Raw genomic sequence first — 6,000 nt, 5'->3', positions numbered from 1 at the left:
GTATTGTAAAGCTTTCAAGTTGTGCTAAACTTGATATTCGTTAAATCCACAGTTTACTGTGCTTTGATCATTCGGTTGTTTTGTTCCGCTGAGTTAGAATACTTTCTGTCAAATTTATTCTACGAACTAGTGGATATTAAAACGAACCATATTAATTATATAACGACTTCCACATTGTTATATTAATTAATTAAAATCTGATTAACCAATTTATATTCAATCAGATTATTCCGCCGTGATTATTTTTAAGTGACGATTGTATTCAACCCCCCCCCCCCTTCTACAATTGTTCCAGGACCTAACACTTGCTTAAAGTAAATAAGTAAAATAAAAAGTATAAGCAAGTATGAACTAACTGCTTCTAACTTATAAGTTCTTTTTATAAGTTCTCAAATTTTTTATAAGTTCTTTTTTGAAATATTAAACAAACAGTATGAAATAACTGCTTCTAACTTATTTTCAGTTATAAAATATGGTGCTTTGTACCAATATTAACGTATATTTTTAATGCTGATAGAAAAGAATATTTTTCATTTTGAAAAACCTAATTCGAAAATATTTTTTTTAATCGTATTTGTTGAACAAAGAAAAATGAGTAATTAAAAAACAAATTGTAAATTTCTAAACATAGTTCATTTAATTTTCAGGTTCATACTTGTAAATTTTGGTTTAAAGTGTAGTCAGTCGGCCTTATTTTGGAAGCTTATGCTTCCAAATAAATTTTATAAAACCAGAAAATTTTCTACTTGGACAAAAAATTACTTCTATTTTAAAACTATTCTTCAGAAAAGCGACAAAAAGAAACAAATACTTTTGAAACGCAATCATAATATTCAAGCATCTCATTTTTTGATAAAAATAAGAAAACCGGTAATAAAAAGAACAAAAGTCTCCTATTTCATTGTTCATAGAAAACTACAAATCTTAGAAACACAAATTATATGAAAACATCAAGTCGTCATAATTGCATATATATGCAGCAAAATTTAACCGTTAGTTTCTTGTTTCCGAAGCACGAACAGAAGTCTTGCTATACAACTACGAATTTTTTGAGACCTGAAAGGATGACATCCGAAAATTAAAACAAAAATTCTTGTTATTTGAACTTAGTGCATTTATTTTGGATTTCGTATGACAAATTTTTTTATAAAGTAGCATATATTTACAGTAGAGAACAAACCATTGACCAGGATAGTAGGCTCTGGGAGAACTGGATTCACGTACAACCTTGTGCATGGGACATCTGTCAAAGTTGGAATTCTTGTTAAAAAGGGTAAGCTTTAGTGAAAAATTTCCGTTCGCCGAAAAGAATCAATTTATACTGAATTTTACAACCATATGTACCTTGATGGAAAATAACCTTGCAGCTTGATATCATAACGCTCATGGGTTGGCCAGCTATACCTTCGATATGCTCTAAAAAGGAATTTGCGAAATTGTTCCACAGTTTAACACTAGCGGAGGAATCACTGAAATTAAAAGTTAAAGTTTGAGGACATAATAACATATATAACCAAACATAGTTAGCATCGGTAGATTTATATCACAAAACTTACTCATTGCTGGATAGAACAAATTTTAGAAAAGTTTGTTCAACTCCGTTCTTGTTAATGAAACGTCCGATAGGTTCGACATTGAGGACAAAACCGAGAACATCTGTAAAGAATAGAAGAGTCTGAGTGCAAGTTTTCAATTTTTTTATTATACATAAAATACGGTTAAGATGAAAAATAACTTACCAATCAAGTAAGTTTCATGGTCATTGTAATCTATGATCTGGTTCAAAGGAGTGCAGCAAAAAATGTGCATTGGAAAGTTGGGAACAGCTTCTTCAACAGGCCTCACAGTAGTGATGCTAGTGAGGAACATGTATTTGTCATCTAAAAAACATCTGTAACAATGATGCTCGGTGTAAGGTCTTACAACAAAGTTTACAATATCAATAATACGACCTTCCTCGAATTCATGTTCCAATCGAGGCACTAAGCCAGTTTTTATCCTACCAAGCATGCGAAAACCCTGTAACAAAGAAAGTTAGATCAAGGACATGTTCCATTGTAAGAAGTTATAACAATAATGTTAAAAATGGTTGAAATTTTAAATACTTTAATTTTATGAAGATTACTTACATTCTCGTCAACTACAATGAAACCAATTCCATTTATTTCGTCGTTCCCCAGGATGCGTCTCCAAAACCTGGAAACTCGGACTCTAACTTTCCAGTCCTGCTTCGGAATGGGTCGAAGGTTTGCTAGAGAATCCATAACTATTGTATATTCAAAGTTGTAAGTAGCAAATGACTGTGTGCGTGTTCTAGTTGGTAGGTTCACTTGTGTTCAGTTTTTAAGTTGTAATAAATATCAAACTGACGCATGGTAACAAAATTACCTGCTTAAAATAATAAATTTAATTTTAAAAGAAAATTATTACTAAACAGCTTTATTCAATGTAACTTAGAAAAATTTCTGACATACTGTTGACTTGTAAAAAGTTATGAGCAAATAAGTATTTAATTATGTCAGCATTTGTATTTTACTTTAAATTAATTTCAAATTATAGTTAAATTATTTGCTACACTGTGTTAAAATTTGAGCTCAAAATATGAAAGAGTGATTCAAAATTTTGATGCTTGACGTCTGTAAGGTGGTGTCTAATCCTAGTTCCGTGTACCAGTTTGTTTTACAATAGTAAGTTCTGTCGTTTCTTTCATTTTTATATATGGTTCATTACTGAGTAACAACATATAGATCCTAATAAATTAAACTGGGTATCCATATATGATGTCGCCAAACATTAAATTATCAATTTAAAATAGAATAATTAAAAAGGATTTGTAGTGGAAATAAACATGGAGGGTTAAATTTAAACAATACAGAAAAGTTTGTTATGTTTCGATCCCAGCTCTCAGATCTTACGCTGCTTGATGTTTAGGTTTTAAGTAAAATCTGGTCGGAGTGAGTGATAATACCTTTCGAGCGCCTGAAATCATAAAACAAATTTTTGGAACACTGTGTAATGGACAATAAATAATGAAATTAATTGTTTGGTTTGCCTCACAAATTTGAATACCTTGGAACAGTCGAACTCTGCAGCTTGATATTATTATTATAACGGGCTTGTCAACTTGGTCTATGAGGCCAACATTAAATGCATATGCTAACTCATTTTCAAATGATACTGTAGCGGTGCTGTTACTGCAAAAAAGTAATACAGAAAATTTTAACATGTACCTGTTATTTATAAACTGTAGTACAAAATCTTGGTAACATACTTGTTATCCTTTATAACAAAACGTATGATATCTTTACGATAAGAAGATCGTTGGATAACGTGAGTTATTGGCATCACGGAATGCAGTATCCCCACGACATCTGGATGAATTGGTATAGTGCTGTTAAATCATTGATATTCAATAAACAAATTTGTATACGATAAGATCAAACCATTATTTAAAAAAACTGGTCTTAATCTTTAGTTTGAATGAGTACCTATCAATATTTCTTTTGAGAGGCATGGACTGGAAAAGTTCTGAAGGGAACGCAATAAAACACATGATTAAAAGGTCTCGGGATAAGCTGTTGTGCTGGAACGACAGTGGTGCTTCTAGTTAAACATATGTGTTTGTCTGAATTAAAACATCTAAAGTTTTCATTTTTCTTATATTTTTTCACAACAAAGTTGGTAAGAACCACTGTAAGATTTTCAACAAACATGTCTTCCAATCGATGCATGAGAGTAGAATTCATCCAAGCATGCATACGTTCATTCTGTTCATATGAACAAATAAAACTGTTTATCAAAATTTTGATAGTAGTGCAGTAAAGAGAATTATATTAAAGAACTTACAACGGTTAAACAATTTTATAATACATATGCTCACCATGTGATCGACTAATATCAGATTGACTTCAACTGTCTGGTTATTGACTGGAATTCGCCTCCATTTCCTTAGATATGGTGACTGTTAATTTCCAATCTTTTTTCTCGAATATATGAAGGTCTTTCAGACTATGCGTTACCATCACGTTAGTTTGCATGCGGTTGAGGTTAATATTTTAGTTGGCAGGCACTGATGTAGTATTACAACTAACATGGTAGACTGTAGTAATAAAGAAACTGAAACTCACGCTTCAGTGGTATGAGGATATATACAAATTGCTATGTTCCCGTTTTATAACATATAAGTGGATGTAGTTATTTTACATTTTGTAACACCTCAGTTGGAACACTAATTGGTGAAAATATAAATATAATTAAATTGCAAATATAAGTACAATTGGTAACACATCAGCTAGAACAATAATTGGAACACTAAGTGCAAGTAGTTAGTTTACATGTCTTAGTCACTTCTCTCTATGATGGTTCGAATTGGATTTGCATTTTAAGTCGTGTTTTGTTACAAAATAAGTGATTTCCAAATCATATTACAAAGTCATTCGGCTGTAAATATTAAATTCAAATCGAACTTCAAATCAAAAACATGTGCCTTCGTAACATCAATTTGAGTAAAAATGATCGAATAATCATTCGAAGGACGCTACTTGCATCGATATGATCATAGTGCTAAACAGCATTGAGGTAGTCACTAGTGACAATTGAAACGATTGCATTATTGGGTGCTGGTTGTTTAACTACACTTACTTGATTTTAGGTCGAATCTTTATGCTAGGTAGCTGTACACCTGTATGTGAAATAGTACATGCATACTGCATCAACACATGCAATATTCTTGTCAACAAATCTTTGACAGAGAAATTTTTTGGAAGATCAGAGAACAGTTCTGGTGCTGGTAAAGACGATGGTGGTTTACCACTTGAAACCACTACACCACTCTGGTCTGTACACTGACTGTGGTATTTCAAGTTGGTCGACCCTTTTCTTGGCAAAAATTATGTATATAAAATGCATGCATGTTGATTTGTAATTAATTTGTTTTACTAACTTTTTGTTATTATTGATGTAAGTATTATGGTTTATTTCTATAAGAAATGACCATGTTTTATTGTATATAACTTTTCTCAGAATTGAACGTAAGAATGTATACGAAATGATTACTTTTAAGATGCCTAGTTCATTTTTCATGCTAGTATGCGATATTAATGTATTAGCCGTGAATCATAGCTAAGTGATTAATAAGATGAACACTGATTAGTAAATCGCCATTTTTTTAAATGTGTGAGGTGAATGATTTGAATAAACTAACGATTGGTGAACTAAAATAATGTTTATTCACAGGAGCCATGGTTACTAAAAGAATCTTTTATAATGGAATCTTGTGATAAATTTGTTAAAGGTTATCATATTATATAGTGTAAATTAATTTTAAATTGTTCACGTCTTTATAAATTTATTTTTTACTTTAAATATTAAATAAGTGAAACCGCTTTAACATTTGAGGATAAAGGTTTGCAGATTATGACTGATGTAACTGTCATGTATGTAGATTGCTGGGCTTTTCTGCCTAGTATCATCAAGTATTTTTGGACAAAAGTAATAAGTCGTGTTAGACTATAACAAAGAAACTACTTATGCAGAGCACTATTTTGAATTGGATAAAAAAAGATGTTTTCGGGGCTATTTAAGCATAACTCATACAACAGAGCAAGATACAAAAAGTTGTCAAGCGAAATCTGAAAAAAAAAACATACTATATATATATATATATATATATATATATATATATATATATATATATATATATTAAGGATGTCGTACTAAGGGATATTTTAAAAAGACAATAATTCAGAGAAAAACAACGACGATGATAGTTGATAGATTCCAGCACTGATGATTTTGGAGAATTTGAGGAATAACCTAGTTTGTAGAACCTGAGTAGTGAAAACATTTTTTGATAAATATTTTATATGATAAACACTTATTCAAAAGTTTTCTACTGTCAAGGCAACTTACCAACTCTTACAGTTACTGATTCAGGATGTGATGAATTAACAAAAATCCGTGTTGCTTGCATATTGACAACTGTTGGTGATCCTGCTCAGC

This window comes from Daucus carota, chromosome 6 (assembly GCF_001625215.2).
Source record: "Daucus carota subsp. sativus chromosome 6, DH1 v3.0, whole genome shotgun sequence".
Lineage (NCBI taxonomy): Eukaryota > Viridiplantae > Streptophyta > Magnoliopsida > Apiales > Apiaceae > Daucus > Daucus carota.
The sequence above is the reverse complement of the archived record's forward strand: the minus strand, read 5'-3'. Positions refer to the sequence as shown.